We start from the raw sequence: 18,562 nt of genomic DNA, 5'->3' as shown, positions 1-18,562 counted from the left end.
GCAGGTGGTCAACGCAGAGCACAGGGGAAGCAGCCAGATCTGCCCCATGAGCTGTGTGACCAGTCAACTCTGTGGAATTCACCATCTTGGATTTTTACACTTGTAAGGGGAAATTCTTGTTCCATGTGTCTCACAAGAGAGATGGGGAAAAGTCAATGAATCCTTTCCTAGCAGGAGGAGAAATCTCTCTTAAAAGTTAAATCCTTGATTAAAATAAGGTGACAGTATGGTAAATGCAGAGAAGGGTATCTATGTAGAATTACTAATTTAATAACACTGTCTAACATTTATCGAGTGTTCACTGTGTACCGGGTACTGCTGGTGTGCTATATACATCCAATCCCATTAAAACCTCAGAGATTTCCCTGAAGTTCTAGCCTACACACAAGGATAATGAAGCATAGAAAAGCTGATGAATGGGCCCAAGGCCATGGAGTTAAAATGGGCAGATCCAGAATCCCAACTCGATAGTCAGATTCTGGAGGCCGCCAGGTAACACACCATCTTCCACAGCAAACATTCAGCATAATTAATATACTAATGTCTATATCCATATAATTTCATATAATACATTATAGTATAATATATATAACTATGCCATAGGAGCTAATATTTTTTTAAATGTTTTATTTATTTTGGAGAAAGACAGAGTGTGAGCATGGGGGATGCAAAGAGAGGGAGACACAGAATCTGAACAAGACTCCAGTCTCTAAGCTGTCAGCACAGAGCCCAAAGTGGGGCTCGAACTTACGAACTGTGAGACCATGACCTGAGCCAAAGGCAGATGCTTAATCAACTGAGCCACCCAGGCGCTCCAGGAGCTAATATTATTTAAGCATTTTTAGTGTACCTACTTAGTGTCTAAATTCCTTTCCATGAACATTGTTCAGTCTTCATTCAATTTAGTGAAGTCAGTGCAGTTATCATTATTGAAATCTGTGTAGACAGTCTGTTTGGATAATTCTGGTCCAAGACATTTTCTTTCTGTTAAGTGGAAGGTCAACCATGGACCTGTACAGCTTACCCAGAAACTAGTTGATTTCCCCATGTGGTCATATCCCAGCAGCTCTGTTCTGGGAATGCTATTTTCTCCACAGCCTAAATTGTTGGTCTTAGCTGCACTCTCTTCTGGGTATTGGCCCAGGCCCTTTCAGGGTAAAATCCAGACTCAGAGTGCATGCAAGGGCAAGCTACCCCACTAATGATGGACCCATCACTGGGGATCACAATCATTTTAGGAATACTTCTAACTCTTCTTTGCCAACCTGTGTTTATTTCATGTTCAGAAAGCTAGTGGGATCATGGGCATATGTCACTAAGTGTCAAACTCCTGAGCACCCTGTTAGGTGACTCAAAGGCCCTCAAATTCAAGCTGCAGGCTAGCACCTATGTGAGTCATGTATCTACTTACACATTTGGAGTTTTCTGTGAACATTAGCATTTAAATGTGATGACATCGCTCTAATGTTGATGACCAAGTCCTGGATCTACCACAGAGTGAAGACTACACATGCCAGTAGACTTCTCAAAGACAGCTGTCCTCCACAGCCTTCATTGTCATCTTCCATTTCCTCAGTTGAGATCTTCACGACTGGAGTACTGAATGCTAAAATGACTCGAAAACCTCAAAAGCTGCAGCACTGGTGAAATCAACAAGCTGGAGGAAGCCATCTGGCTCAGTGCTGTCGGCTTTCCTGGTCACACGGGGAGGTGAACAGGCATTTCTAAGTTCTTGCCCTCTCAGAGGGGTCATCTTCACATCGGGCCTGGTGACAAAATCACAAAGCTAGAGAGTTAGAACCCGTGACTCACTCCTCCCAATCTTGCCAGTTGATAGGTGAAGAGTCCATGGCCTGGAAACACACAGAAGGCACTGGGCAGAGTGGGGCATCCAGCCCAAGTCCTCATTGCAGCCTTGCGGTGTCCAGGCAGGTTTGACTGGAGCCCAGGTGTCTGCTTTCCGTCGCTGCTGATATTTCTCTCTTTACACCTCAGGAAGGCTGTGTTCTTCAGTGAGCTATGTGCATAATGTGCTTTAGGCTGTGTCTAAATGATGTATTTCTCCAACCAAAAAGTGGAAGATTCAGATGGCTTGTACCATATTTTTGTATATTTAGAAACAGCTGGTTGATTGACTGAATTTTTAATTTTTCACAGAAATGTTTGACGTTGGGAAGACCATGCCTTTAAAATTCTCTCAGGGGAAAAAAAAGATTTATATAAAGTTTAGTTTTCCATAAATATTTTATGCTTCACTGAATGATGATGAACAGAAGTTCAGTGACTGAGAAGATGATCCTTCCTCCCCTACCAGCTAAAGGTTCATTTTCCAAAGTCATTGCCACCGACTCCCACTTTGGGAATCTGCTCCTAAACCTTTCTTTCATATTCAGCTGACATCAAACTCTTCTATTCCATTTTGGAGTTGGCTTTCCAATTGTTGCTACTGTAATTTTGAATAAACAAGCCTGAATATTCTGTCAAATACTCAAGTCACTTGGGATGCAAAAAATAGGCCATTACTGATCTCCATGCTTTGTGCATAACAGACACTCAATTCATTAGGTGTATATATATTGGATCAGTATTAAATATTTACTAATTTTAACATAGTAGGATATTAACACATAATTACTTGTATAGAGTACTATAATATTCATGTAAATTAATATACAATTAATAATATAAAATATGTTAAATTGAATCCAATTGCATCTCTCAGGGCTAATATAAATGGTTAAATAAAATGACTCAAAAAGCTACAAGATCCTGAATGGAATGGAGCCTACATTTACTGAATATCTAAGTAGATGCTAAGTACGGTGCTAAATGCTTCATGAATAAGCTCATTTAATCTTCACAAAAACCTAGGGAGTAGAGCGCACTGTCTCCAGCTTTATTCATTGGGAAACTCAAGGCTCAGAGAAGGGAAGGAACTCACCCAAGATTGCACAGCAAATAGCTGAAGTAGCCTGGAAGTTAGCATAGGCCAATCTGGTTCCAAAGGCCATGTCTTTACATCTGTAATGCTTCATTGAACCAGCCCTCTCACAGATCTTCAATATTAACTTGTATCCTGCTCATTAGGCTCCCTGGGCTGGGTGAAAAAGCAGAGCTTGGGCTGGGCCTCCAGAATTCTATGAGCAACAAGTACACATGTGGCAGCTGAGTAGAGCAGGTGAGAGGGAATCTCTCCACCTCTCGCACTTGGGTATTAAGGAGCGTGTCCGTGGGCTGGCTACCTTCCTGCATGTTCGTCAGCACCCAGCAGGTTTGAACCGTTGGGATCATAACTTTCCAGAGTAATTGAAAAGGCTGGGAATCAAGGGTCACGAGACCCTGTCTGGCCAGAGTGAAATATCAAAGTGTCTTACAACAAATACAATACAGTTAGAAGTCCTTGGGTGGTGGCACTTTTCTTTTCCACAAGGGTGCTTGCTGTCACCTTCCACTCTCTTGGGAGATTCAGGCTGTTCCTCAGACAGGGATTTGGGCTAATGAAGTCCCTCCCCTTGACATTTTATTGTGGCCCTGGAGAGGACAGGGAAGGGAGGAAGGATACATCTTGAGATGTGACAGCCCCCAAGAGTCAGCCACTTGTGTAACATGTGCAAGGGTGGCACCTCACAAAATGAGGAGGGCGTTCAACCCAGTGAGGAAAAGAGGTGCTGAGACTTCCTTATCACACCTGGACAGGCTATTTTTGCCCCCCTTGGGCTCCTGATGGGTCAGCGATTAGAAATCAAAACTCATGGGGCACCTGGGTGGCTCAGTTGGTTAAGCGTCCAACTTCAGCTCAGGTCATGACCTTGTGGTTTGTGAGTTTGAGCCCCACGTCAGGCTCTGTACTGACAGGTCAGAGCCTAGAGCCTGCTTCAGATTCTGTGTCTCCCTCTCTGTCTGTACCTCCCCCTGCTCACACTCTGTCTCTCTCTTTCACTCAAAAATAAATAAACATTAAAAATTTTATAAAAATCACAAGAAAACATGACTTAATAATACTGTTGACACTTGAACAGGTTTGGGGCTAGGGGTAGTTGAAAATCTGCCACTATATAACTTTTGACTTCTCAAAAACTTAACTACAAACACCTACTGTTGACTGTAAACCTTACCGATCATAAAAATAGTTGGCTAACATGCATTTTATATGTTATGTGTATTATATACTGCATTCTCACAGTAAGGTAAGCTAGAGAAAAAAATATTATTAGCAAAATCATAAGGAAGAGAAAATACATTTATGGTGCTATATTGTATTTATTCCAAAAAAAGCTGTGTGTGAGGGATCCATGCAGTTCAAACCCCAAGCAGTCTTTGGGTCCACTGTGTATTTGCTGTATATTAGAATTACCCACTAGTTAGACATTTCAAACTTCTTCCTTACTAAAGACTTAGTAGTTTCTGTAAAACTTGTAAACTAATTTAATTTAGCATGCCTTTCCCCAGCACTTGCTATGTGTCCTCCTAAACATACCAGGTAGAGACAGAAAGGTGAGGAAGACCAGTTGCTGTTGGATGGTTTAACTACAACAGTGCCCCTCTCCGTGTGAGTCTCGGTTCAGAAGTGCAGATCATCTTGTTGGGGTGGGGGTCCCAGTGTGGAAAGGTTCTCAGCTTTGGAAGCACAGACCCCTATGACTAGCTATGAGACCTTGGTCCAGTCACTTAATTTCTTTTTTTTTATGTTTATTTATTTATTTTTGATAAATAAATCACACGTGAGTGGGGGAGGGGCAGAGAGAGAAGGAGAGAGGGAAAGAATCCCAAGCAGGCTCCTTGCTGTCAGTGCAGTACCTGACATGGGACTCGATCTCACAAACCGTCAGATCATGACCTGAGCCGAAATCAAAAAGTCAGATGCTTAACCGACTGAGCCACCCAGGTGCCCAATTTCTGACTTAATGTTCTCATTTATAAAGCATACAAATACTATTTCTTTTTTTACATACATTTGAGGATTCAATGAGACCGCAGGTGGAAAATATTCAGTAGCACCGTCTCTGGTTCCTAGTAGGTGCTTTTATTATCACAGCCAAGAAAGTGGGTCCCATTTATGCCAAGTTTCACATGTATCAAACTGAGCAAGATTTCAACATATTTACCAGAAGCAGGTTCAGCTTGGGGGCGCCTGAGTGGCTCAGGTGGTTAAGTGCCTGACTCTTGGTTTCAGCTCAGGTCATGATCTCACAGTTCATGGTTCCAGCCCCGTGTTGGGCTCTGCATCGACAGTGCGGATCCTGCTTGGGTTTCTCTTCTCATCCTCGTTCTGCCCCTCCCCCACTCACATTGTCTCTGTCTCTCTCAAAATAAATACATAAATAAACTTTTTTTAAAAAGAAGCAGGTTCGGCTTATTTTACAAGATGTTATCAGAATTTATTAAAGGTTATGAACTAGGACAATCGAACACAAACGTTTCAAGCCTTTGCAGTTTTGATGCAAAAATTATCCTCTCCCCCACCCCTCGCCCAACCCCCCACCTCCCCCGCCTTTTCAGTGGCATAATTTGGGAAGCGCTGACTCAAAAGTGTTTGGAACCCTGAGAGGGAGGGTGATGTTGGGGGAGAAAAGAGAGAGGTCTCTTAGCCAAGATTTGCAGGTGTTAAATATAAACCCCAAATTGGTTAGTGTGACTGTCCTGAGTTTGGGGAAGGAAGTGCGTGGGTGGACGGGTGGGTAAGGAGTGGCAGAATCAGGCTGGGTACCAAGGAACTCCATATGATGAATCTTAACAGATATTCCTTTCATATTTCCTTCCTTCTCGTGGGGGTGGGATTTACATAAGCATTTTCTCGAGTCCAGATAACAAAACCATGCCTTAAAAGACATTTCACTTTCCCCGCCCACAGTCAAGGCCAATACCTTCCAAGATGCAGAAATCCTTGATCAACAACAACAAACGCACTCGCTGTGTTCTGAACGCTTTCCAAGCCATGGCACGAGAAAGTATGGGAAGGTGGCAAACCCCATTGCCAGCCTGGCATCCCAGCTGCCCTTGTATCCAGGAGTGTCTGATCTCACCTGGTTGCCGTTCACACATGTCCTATCCAAAGTCCACATTAGCTTCTTGATTTCTTGCATGACAGAAAGTAATCTGTAAAGCCTTCTCAATAAACCTTAACCCTTTGGAAAGTGTTTCACGTTTGCCTCCCAAGAGCCTGCAGAAATATGCCCATTTTGCACGCGTAGCAAGGCTGCTGGTGGAAAGACGGAAGGGTGCACTTTTCAGATGAACGGTGTCTTTTTCAAGTGCGGCATTGTTATTAAAGGCATATTATATCTGCAATGGATGCACTTCGGGTAGGTAATGAATGATAGCACTCTCTTATTGTTGGAGCCTACTCTCCACTCTTGTTGAAAGCAGGAGCTCTGTAGCTTTGCTGTGATCCTACAAAAGAAAAATTTTAGGCGATATCAATACTTAACTGTTCCTAATTGTCAGAATAAAAGGTTGTACTTCTTAAGTGCTCCCCCTTTAACACTGTTTTTAGTTCCTCCATTTAAAGCCTGAAAATCAAATGCTTTTGCGTGTAAATGGAGATCTATATGTTCCTGGGCAGCTGTCTTGGTGGTTGGGGGAAGGTCTGGGGGGGGTCCTGAATAGTGTGCATCACACCCAGCAAAGCACAGGGGGACCGGAGAAGGCCCTGGGGGACTCGGCACTTCCAGCCACATGTCCACATTTACTGGGCATCTATTAAGTGCTGGCTGTTTCAAGGCTCTGCAGGATATACAAATAAGATGAGATTTTCTGCCTTAACCCCAGATTTCACTGATGAGATATGGTAGAACCATTCCCCAGGTTGGGCTGTCTGACCCAGGCTGGAGGCACTAAGCGATGTCACATCCCACCCCGGTGGCTCCAGCCTGCATTTCAAGCTCTTACATGGAAGTTTCCAGAAGCTCTTCACCCTCACGTGGATTCTTCAGTTGCCTCAACATGTGCCCCCACCCTCTGCCTCTGGAGGGAAAGCAGGCAGTCTCTTCAGTCAATATCGACAGCAGCTTCACAAAAAAGTGGTCGGGCCCGTTGACAGCAGAGAATGTTCTACCATTTCGGTCCCCGGACAGCCAGTTTTTAGGAATATGACATTTTCCCTAAATCTTTTATGCTTAATGCTGAGGTGGGTTTTCCTGCCCTAATTAAGGGCAGAAACTCATCTTTTTGTTTCGTTTTGCTTGATAACAACCTGGATGTGCCTTCTTTCTGCATTTTGTATTTGCATTACTGCTCTCCCACCTCTCACTCATGTCTGGCAGTTCTCAGGACACCCCAGGAATTTAATAAGCATCATTACGTGCCCTGAACTGCTCAATTTTCAATGATCCCTAGCTTCCTTGTTCTGAACGAGACAGCCTCCTTTTCTGGTTTATTCACCTCCCTGTCCCTTGGAATACCTTTAGGTTTTTCCTATCTTTCTGGAGTTGTGGCTTCCAGAACTGAAGACCCTCCACAATGAGATAACGATGGAGACTTCCTACCTGCAATCCTGGAATGGGGCTGGGTCTTTCTGCCACAGTGTGAGGCAGTATGGCCGTCTCCCATTAGCCCTTCTGAATGAATCAGAGAGGAGTTCGTTGTTAGCCTGTGGCACCAGACCCTTGTGGGTTCCACAGGGACATATGGTTATGCCTAATTCAGCTGAGACATGGGTACCCTGAAATGACCTCCATTAGCTACAGGGTTGGGGATGTTGAGTTCTGACTTTCCTCAGCCAATGGGTTTCCAATATACTTCAAGGGCTAGGTTTAGGCTCACAGAGAAGTTCTCGTTCAGTCAGCACACGGTCATCAGTGGGATTCTTGGAGAACAGCAGAGGGGCTGGCTCCCTGGGGTGGATACATTCCCTGACAATCTTCAGGAATCAGAATGAGACACACAGAGAGAAGTTTCCCTCTTGGCCGTTCAGACCTGAGAAGGGCTCTGAGAGCAGTGTCAAGGTCTGGTGGCATTGAATCCCACAAGCTCTCATCTGACCAGGCACTCTCTACCATTGGCTATTTTCAGCCTCTGGTATTACTCCAAATTGCCCCCCCCCCCCCAGCGGATTTAGGATACTACCCTCAAATAAATGTGCCTGGGTTTTCATCACTTTTCCAAATGAATTTGTAATCATATACCATCTTGTATACTCACATCCTTCTCCGTCGCCCCTTCCAGAGTCCTCTCTCTACTGATCATACCAGATTAGTGTCATCCCTAACCTAATGAGTGTGATCTCTAGTCTAATCAGCCCCTCCAGAAGAGAGCAATTCTACAGCATTGGCAGCAGTTTGAAAGGGACTGCTAAGGACTCACCTAGGGAAGCAAGAGCTACAGAAAATGTTCTTTCCACCCTCCTCCCCTTTTCCTGCCTTTTTCTTCCCTCTGTCCACAAGCCGCTGCAAGCTTAGGGAGGCTGGGAAAGGATCTCTCTGGGAACGGAGCTCTTTACTAGCCCAAGTATATTCTGACTTCTTATTAGTGAAGGGGCAAGCATTCCCTCACTCCGACCCTCCATCACTTCCCCGACAGCAAGAACCTGGATGATAGTCACCGTCCAATGTTTGCAGCTTTACAACACAACATGCTTATTTTCTGACAAGAAACGCACGCCTGGTATAGGAGGGTCTTGGAAAAATATTTCCCCTCTGTTCTGGAAGTAGAGAATTGCATTCATTAGAGTCTCCCCAGGTGCTAAGAGAAGAGAGCTGGGCTGAGAACAGAGAGCTGGACAGAATCCAAAGCTGCTGTGTTATCTTTCTGACTCTCCTTTGCCAGATCTTCCTCAAGTGAGAGCATGGTGCGCAAGGCTTCCACCAAGGGCAGACCTGCTCCTTCCAGCCCTGCCTAATGATGGACCAACCAGCGTGCATGCCCAATTTGAAGGAAAAAAAAATCCCAGAGCTGTCAGTGTGTGGTGTCTATGGCCCAGAGCTAATCCAGGGTTTTAAACTGGTTTACAAAGCCCTAAGGCTAAGGCTTCAACTGGCCGGGGAAGGTGCTGCTCATGCACGATGCTGTGTTGCTCGGGCATCACACGCCAGGGGAATTCCACCCCATTAATGGCCCAGGCCCCCAAGGTATGCCTCTCACTGCATGCAGGTCAGAAAATGCAGGCTCTTTTTCTCCACTACTTCTCCTTAATCCATTTAGGGGTAATCCCTGCCATTCTCCACAGGGAAGACTTGCTTTCCACAAAGAAGTTAAGCTGGTCATCCCCTCCTCTCTGTGAGGGCTTTGCCTCGGAAACTGATGTGGGGATAACTTTCCCCCTAGGACCCATCTAGGTAAAAAATTACATTTTGAAGGCTATTATTTCCTGGATATTCAATAGTCTTCCAGCTGACTACTACCTGTCATTTTCACCTGTTGTTCTGGTATCCAATTCTTATCCTAATCCACTTTGCAAGGCCTCCCCTTTATGCTGGGACATTTTTTCTTGGTTCTTTCCTAGAGGGAGCAAGTTAAGTTAAAATTTTAAAAAGAAAAGTGTCATGCAAGACTGTGTACATGCCTCTCAAAGCGCTTAGCGTGTGCACCTGTCTCTGAATTCAGATTTCCAGCGCTAACACATACCATGGCAGACTAAGCTGGTGAGAGCCACTGGGTTACTCAGCCCATCAGTGAGCAGGATTTCAAAAGTCAGTGAGAACATATTAGTTCCCATATCTGCTCTACAGAGAGACTCTGTGAGACTGGAGGAAGGAAAGGGTAAATGAGACCATCCATGTTTTCCTCCCCACCAGAAACATTGCGCTTATTAAGTCAGGCCACTATCTGAAATTTTACACTCAGAGAAGACTTAAAAAACTTACAAACAAACAACCTTTCACTTTGAGACGCTGCATAATTCTTAGAAACCCATTTGCTCACAGTAGATTTTATCTGCTCCAATAATCTTTTGCTGAGTCAATAGCTCTACCAACTGGACAGGCAGCAAGGTATCAACTTGCTTCATTATTTCCCTATAAACTTGGATTTTATTTCCTCTTCTGCCATTTTCAAAGTGGGAAGAAGAGCAGCAGAGATACAGCAGAGTGGAGGGAACAGTGATTAGCGACAAATACCCCACGCATGAGAATTATCCCACCCAAGCCCACAGATTTAGGGGGACCAAGACCAACGGACTGTTCTTTCTTCCTTAGGAGATGTGCTTACAGCACCACCTCAGAGGAACACACTGATTCCTGAGCACTACAGGGCCCCTCCCTTTGGACCCTCCCAACAAATCACTATAGTTAAAAACTATAAATCAAGATTGTTTTACTGAATTCAGGCAAATATTTTGGCTTTTATAGACACACCCAAGGCTGTGTCAGAAGAAGATGAAAGCAATTGGGTGAAGAGCCAGCATGAAATTTAAGTATACACTGTAATATACATGTGTATGGGGGGATGACACATTGAACTTCTGTGTAATCATTGTATATGAAGAAGGAAGATCAGATATGAATAAAAGGTATGTGAATAGCTTTTGTGTGAAATAAACTAGATGTGCTTCATCTTCTAAGAGTCTAAAGCCTAGAAGAATATTTTCACCCTATTAATGTAATAAGTTGTTTCCCATACACACCCTTTGCCTCATTGATTTTTTAGAGCATTTAAGTGTGAAACTGATAAAATCTCAGTCTCTGCACAGAGTAAAGGGCTGATTTGTACCAGTTTAACTAGTGGAACGGCCCCCAACCCACCCCTGCCTGAAACAGATAAATCCTGTCCCAAAGCCTTGGCCAAGGGGACAGGCAGTTACCCTGCTCACAGGCATCACTCTGGAGCACAGTGAGAGCCACAGTACTCTCACAGGACTGGGCCAACCAAACACCCTCTGATTTTTAGGAGAAAAGTGGAAAGCAGAGTGTAGAGGCTTTCTTTTGTGGGCTCTGGCCCCCATTCCTTGGACTGGAGAGGTGAACAAATCAGAATGGATTTGCTGGCACTGCCTTGAAGAAGCAAGAGTAGACTTATCTGAACACTTGCAGGGAGGAAATCGAGGGCACCGGCAGCAGATACAAATGCAACAATGTATCCATCTCTGTGGGGAGCACGGTAGGGTGCAGAGCATAACTAGGAGCTAGCAGGAAATGGGAAGGGGTTGGGGGACCCCGGCTACTCCCCCTGGAGCAACAGATCTCCAATAGATGTTCACGGTCTCCCTCCAGCCAGCCTCACGGGTTAATGGTACAGACTGCACTCCATACGAGCACATAACCTGCAAACGCAGCCAAGGGAGGGCTATCTCCTCCCAGAACGTTGGAGAGGCCATTGTTGTAGACAACGCAGGATGAAGGAAAGAATCTGGCAGGAGGAATCTTTTCCATCCTCCTGGCTGTGGAGGGAACAGGTGGCCCCAAATCTGTCTATGTGGTGGGGGGTGGAGGCGGGTAGGGAGAGGATGAATCTGAAAATATAATGTCCTGAAACTGAAATCCGAACCACAGAGAGGAGGGGGAATAAGTTATAAGGTAGTATTCTCAAAATTTTCCACCAAACTACCACCGATGTCGGAAGAAACTGCACGTGCATGGATGAGAAGGGGCAGGTCCTGGTCCAAAGCCACCGTCTCGAGCTACAACTCGGTTTTCGTTTTGCAATTGTACGATGATGTTGCGTGCTGTCGTGTAATAATAGAATCAGGCTCGTTTTGATGTAAATGTACAGTCTGAGATTATCTATCAGCTAAATTACTTGTCCCTCAAAGAGTCCTACGGTAAAGGATTGCTCCAGCAAGACACACTGAGCTCACCTGACACTTGCTTTCTGTAACCTGGAAGCATCACCTGTACCGCTCGGTAGGTCTGGATTGAACACGTGCAGCCACAGGAAGGGGTTTCTGCTGTGAAAACGAAGTATAGGGGCCACGGTGACAGGAGGAGGGCGGTACACAGAGAGGAGGGCGACACGTGTCTCCTTCCCCATGGGTTCTTCTCGCTTCGCCACTGCTGCCCCGTTCTGCTCACCAAAGGACTATCTTTAAATGTCAGGGCCCAAGGGTTCCAGCAATTTCCTTCTAATGATTTCTCTTAGCCTGGCTGAGATGGGTAATTTTTTTTTCTCAAAAGACTTAAAAACAAATGAGGGAACAAATAGGAAATTAAGGATGAGAAACACCCAAAGCCGGCTCTCTGGCCCCTTCCTCACCCTCTCACCTGAGATAACCACACTTCACCTTAGAGGACTGGCAGGGCGTGGCAGCCATTGTGCCCTTCTGCCAGCTTCCAGTCCTTTCTAGGACCAGGTCCCTTAGACACTCGGAAGAGAAGGAGCTGTGTCAGAGCCCAAATGTGACTTGAGTCATGTGTGCGTGGTGTGTGTGTGAGTGAGTGTGTGTGTGTGTATGTGTATGACACAGACACACAAATCTGGGGGCACAGTGCGGTGCATCTTGAGATCACAAAGAACTCAAGTCCAATCTTCACAAAGAACTCAAGTCCAATCTTCACCACCCACCGAGGACCCTCCCACTTAGTCATGCAATCTGAGAGGTCTCTTTTTCATCAGGAGATGGTGAGGAGGGGGTGACTGGCAGATTAAAGAATCCCAACTCTTGGGACACCCGGGTAGCTCAGTCGGTTAAGCGTCTGATTTTGGTTCAGGTCATGAATTCACAGTCCGTGAGTTTGAGCCCCGTATCAGGCTCTGTGCTGGCAGCTCGGAGCCCAGAGCCTGTTTTGGATTCTGTTTCTCCCACTCTCTCTGTCCCTTCCCACTCATGCTCTGTCTCTCTCTCGTTCAAAAATAAACAAACACGTAAAACAATTTAAAAAGAAGAACTCCAACTCTTAGACGACATGCCAACAACCATATACAGGGTCTGTCTCAGCTCTGTATTCTATGTGTAAATAGTACGAGGTTCATGCAATAAATACAGCACCAACATATGAATGCTAAGTGTTGAAGAGTAAGAGTGCAGCCTTATTACAAAAGCATAATGCAGAATACCAGCACCGATCTGTCATTGCAAATAAGGAGGAGGTTGAGAATAGTTTGATTTAATTATTTCATTAAGGTCCATACTATGGAATATGCAAGCACATAATATTTATATAACAACATCAATGATATTTCTTGGGCTGTCCTTATCACACAGTAAGAAAAAATGGCAGAGAGGAAAAAGAATCCACTTAGTTGGAAATAACTCATTCTTATTTCCAGACCAAACCCTACAATTGAATTCAGTCTCTGAAATTTGGGCAAATTGCATGATTTTGTTTCCACTCTGACCTTTGGAATCCGGCTGATTAAGGCTTAGTCTGCAAGTGCAGCTGGTCTGTCCTTACACTAAACTGATCTACTAGAAGCCAGGCAAGCAGCTACCAATCATCCAGTATCTGGTTAATCTTTAGTGCTTATAAGTTCCCAGATTTTTCAACTGCCTGCATTCAGGTGCTTGAGGAGCTTTTCCCTTTCATCTGTGTCCTGTGGCATGGGCATGAAGACACGAAGGACGGTTTTCTGTGGGAAGGGTCACTGTACAACTTGGCAGCAACCGAGCCCCAAGGCTGTGGCCTCCCAGCCAAGCCCCACGTGGAGGGCATACACCAGCTTGCCTCTGTTACAGCTAGATCCTCCTTCTCTCTCCGGTGACTGGAATGGAATTGTAAAAATATGGGTGGCATTAGTACACACTGTACCATCAGTGGAGAGCCTCATTGCTGACTATAAAAAGAAGACGCCGAAATTAACCAGGGGGGTCCTGTCTGTGGTCTCTGGGTTTATGGGAAGGACATTTTGCAGAGTAACTGCGTGTTAAGGATATATTTTGGCTATCTCCCCCTGGCAGGGTCAGTTGGAGGGAGAGCTAATCACTCAGTAAACAGGGAGAAGAGAGATACTTATACTTAATAAGCCATTGCAAATGGAAAAAGCGAGCTCGTACCCAATGCGATTCTCTCTAGAAACAAATGGCTTGGATCCAAACACGACAAAGCCCTTTCAGAATGCTGAGGGGTCTCCTGGACCCAGTGCCCCCAGGACGTAATCCTTCTGCCTCTTCTCTTTCACGTGGAAGTAGCTTTAACAAGGGAAGAGGAAATGATTGCGTGTGCCTGCGTGTGTCACAGGGGTGATTTTTTTTTCTTTTGTCTTAAGTTACCGAGCTCCTGATGTGCAGCACATCCTTCTCTCTGGGGAGCAGATGCAGCAATTAAAGGGGAGGGCCGGACGAATCCTGGAATCCTCCTGGAGGTGAGGTTCTGGGAACAGCCTCCCTCAGCACCCTTCCCCAAGGGGCTGCCCAGCCCCCTCCCGCACTCCCTGAACCCCTGAGAGGGAGAGTGGCAGCACCGAAGAGCGGGGGCTGTTCAGCAAGTGGCAAAGTTGGCCTGGTGGCAGAAGGGAGGTCGAGGTCTCTGCCAAGGCTTGCTGCTCTGGTTTCTCTTGTCCCTGTCCTGTGCCAACCCTCCTGTCAGATGGAAGAAACAATGTGCTTCAGTGGGCCAAGGAAAGCTCAGGCTAGAGACCTCGGCCACGACCCAGCCACCACCGTCTTCTGCACGCAGGATCTTGTGCCTGCTCTAGATATTTCCACTTAAGATGTGGGCAATAAAAACACCAACCTGGGGGCACCTGGCTGGCTTAGTTGGTAGAGCACATGACTCCTCATCTAGGGGTGGTGAGCTTGAGCCCCATGTTGGGGGCAGAGTTTACTCAGAAAAAACAAAAACAAAATGTGAACCTGTTCCCCCAGGCACTACTGTAAAAAAGGAAGAAAGGATACTAGAACATTTTGCAAATACACAACATGTAAACACTAAATAAGGTTGGCATGAGATGAATGGCAGATCAGGCCACAGAAGGAAGTGGAGGGGTGCTTTGTACAAGAAAGAGCTCCAAACAAGGGAATTCTGGGAGTAGAATGGCAGCTCCCCTCACCCCATGCCGCTTGCACACTGGCTTCCCCCACCCCACCCCAGGAAGAAAGGACTTCAGAGATTTCCACTGGTCCACATGGCCGATGTCTGGGACACTAGCATCTCTTTCAATTTGAAGAAATCAAAGATTCCAGGAGAAAGACAAGCACCGTTATTTTTTCTCTCTCTCTCCTCTCTACTTAAGAGAAGGTGAATCTCTGGTATCCTTCTGGAAATAAGGAAGGGAACGGGCTTACTAATTTATATCCACTCAGTGTTCCAGCTTGTGATTAAAAAGAGATGCCAAAACATGGTCAACAAACAGTGTTCTGTATTCTCCTCTATCTTGGCCTCTTCTCCCTTTTCTAGAACTGGACCCAAAGCTAAAGATTAGAAATTTGAAATAATTACTAGGGTATTTCCACTCTGTGAAAACCTTGTGGCTAATTTGCCTTATTAGTGTCACTTCATTACGTTTGTGTAGTTGAACTTACAAAAAGTTTTAAAACCACGGCGAGATACTACTTCACACCCATTAGCATGACCATTATAAAAAAAATAAAGAAAAACTCAGAACCTCAGAACATCACACATGTTGAACATCTACACTTGGTGAGAGTGTAGAAAAACTGGAACTCTAACACCATGAACCCCCCCTCAAAAAATTAAATGTAGAATTACCATGCAATCCAGCGATCCCACTTCTAAGTATAGACCCCCAAAGAATCGAACATAAGATCTCAAGGAGATATTTGTACTCCCACGTTCATAGCAGTATGACTCACGATAAGCAAAAGGTGGCCACAACTCACATGTCCATGGATGGAAGAATGAAATAAACAAAATGTTGTCCATCAGCACAGTGGAATGTTACTCAGCCTTGAAAAGGAAGGAAATTCTGACACATGCTACAACATGGTTGAACCTTGAGGACATTAAGTTGAGTGAAATAAGCCAGTCACAAAAGGACACATATTGTATGATTTACATAGGGTAACTGAAAGGGTCAGACCTATAGAGACAGAAAGTAGAAGCTCCTGGGTGAAGGCGGGGAGACGGGGAGTTAGTGTTTAATGGGGACAGAATTTCAGTTTAGAAAGATGAAAAAGTTCTGGACATAGAAGGTGGTGACGGCTGTACAATAATGGGAATGTCTTTAATGTCACTGAACTATACACCTAAAAATGGTTAACATGATACATTTATGCGTATTTTACCACAATATAAAACATTTGTATGTCAGACATCATGTTCTACCCTCATAACATACTTGAGGGAGGGACAGGGTTTCTAAGCTCCATTCTGTAAACCCACGAAGGCAGGGCAGAGGGCTGTCGATGAGATCCACTCCTTCTCCCTGGAATGTGGACTCCAGCACCACCGCCTCTGATCACATCGCTAGGTTCAGCCATCCTGTCTAACGTTGTCCACCGGCCTTCCCTGCCTCTTGCCCTTTGCTTGGAGGCACTGGGGATAGGTCACCTCCACTGTTACACTGCAGGACAGTGGGATATCAGGAGAGGGTGACTCGGGCCTGGCACCTCTCCTCCTTGTCATTCTTGCTTCACAGCTGGTCAGACATATCAGCTCCTTTCCTACTTTCCCAGTCTCTGCAGATCTCCAGACCTGATAGGAGTGCGTGCCCCCTGTTTTCATCTCATGTGACCAAGTTCCTCACAGTGGCCTGGAACCTTCAGGAGAGGCTTAGACCTCCTCAAATTGCCAGCCACCTCCTGGGTAGGTGGGTCCCTCTCTTCCACTCTCTTTCTTTGCCTCTTTAGAGACCCTTCCTTCCTGGGCTTCACCACTGGTTGGATTTCTCCCACTTTCCAGGACAGCTCCTCAGAACCCAATCTCTCTCTCCCTGGGTCGTTAAATCTCTCCTGAGGCCATCCAAGACCAAATCTCCCTCAGCCGAGCACTTCTTTTTTGTTTCATTACCGTTATCCTCTTTCACCTCCTTTCCCCATCCTTCTGGAAGCTTCTTTGGCTGCAAACCTCTTCATTATGTGGCTGTTCCTTTTGGAAAACAGGTGTGCCCTCCCAAGGCTTCTTGGGACTTTCCTTCACAGCCCAAAAGGAGAAAGAGAGAAAGTGAACGACACCAGGGCCAAATCAAGGCAGGTGCAAGGAGATCCGACTTCTTCAGTGGCCTGGGGGAACGCGGGAGGGAGGGGAGGACAGGGGAGCAGGGGACCACCCCTGGCGTGCAGGACAGACCGGCATCGCATCCCTCCGAAAGTGGGCTTCGGGGGTGGGGAGGAGGGCGGGGCTCCGGATTCCCCAGCAGGTATGTATGTGGGTGGGGGGCGGAGGTGTCTGGGGGCGGAGGTGTCTAGCCCCGGAGTGCGAGGAGGGTAGGTTAGAGAACTCTCCGAGTCAGGCCCCCGCACCTCGTGGGTCCTAACCTCCACCCGGCGCCAACTTTTTGCTGCTCCCGTTAGATGGCGCTCAAGACTTTCTAACCACTTGTGAAAGTGAGCCTGGCCCGGAACAAAAAGCACCGCGGGGTGTGAGTGTGAGTGTGAGTGACGGGGGGGGGGGGGCGCGCGCGCGAGGCCGGGCACAGGCGCGGGCGTCGCCCTGGCACCACGCGGGGCCGCGTCGCGGGTCAGCCGGTCCCCGGGCGGGAGTGCGCTTCGAAGACGGCCTCTGCGGGGCCAGCCGAGAACTTTCGCCATGTCCTTGCCCAAGTGGGGAGCACTCGGGATCGCTGCTGGGGCCCTGGCGGCGCTCCTCGGAAGGAGGCGGGCGCCCGGCGGCGGCCCGGGGAAGCAGGCACCCGCGACCCCCGAACGCGGTTGCTGGGTGCGCGCGGGGAGAGGGGCTGGGGCCGCGCAACGAACCCGGGCGCTGACACCAGCCTCGTGACGCGATCATTACAACCCGTTCCTCTGTCCCGACTTACCGCCCCAGCTCTCTTTTTAGAAGAAGGCGGCAGGTGGTGGTTTTGTTGTTTGAACGGTTCAAAGGAAACTGTTTAGTGCAAGGTTTAATACACTTCGTGCGTGCGTGCGTCTCCAACAACCAAGGGCAAACTTTCTTGCTGCTCTTGAGCCTGAGTGGTGCAATCTCACAGCCTCTTTTTTTTTTTTTTTTTTTAAATAAGCCCCTGGGTACCCTAGGGCGTAAGCTGCTATCGCTAATTTTAAAATAACCGATTAGGGATCCAGGTGGGAGCTTTGTCTCGATACACTCAGTGGATTTCCCCTTCCACGCCCTCCGAGAAAAGTGGTTCGACCAGAGGCGCTCCCGTCTCCTGATTCCTCTCCTTAATGCAGTCTGAACGGGCAATGCGGCGGAGAAGGGATGCGTCGTCCCAACCTCGAGAACGCACGGGAGCCGACACCTTCCTTTGTGCCTCCCCTCGGCTATGAACTTTGCCGCGCGGTCGGTTCTCCTTTAAGAAAGTAGCTCTCTCTGAATACTTAACGCCAGCGGCGGACAGCTGGGCGGAGGGGAGCCCACCGGCCCGGGTCCCCGCGCGCGCCGCGGCCGGGGCGCACGGCGAGCGCGTCCACCGCCGCCGGCCCGGCGAGAACTCGGGGCTGGGAGGGCGGGGGCTAACAGGAGCCACGGGCTGGGGACGGGAGCCGGGCGCGGAGTGAGCGGCCCGTCGCGTTCATTTCCATAAGAAAGCCGAAATCGCGGTTGGAGGGAGGATTTCTCGCCCTGACCGCCCTCCCCCTGTACCCGGTTTTCTGCAAGAAGCGGGCTCCGGAGCTCAG

This window comes from Hyaena hyaena, unplaced genomic scaffold (genome assembly GCF_003009895.1).
Source record: "Hyaena hyaena isolate Hyena2069 unplaced genomic scaffold, ASM300989v1 scaffold_68, whole genome shotgun sequence".
NCBI classification, from domain to species: domain Eukaryota; kingdom Metazoa; phylum Chordata; class Mammalia; order Carnivora; family Hyaenidae; genus Hyaena; species Hyaena hyaena.
This window is presented reverse-complemented; position numbering follows the sequence as displayed.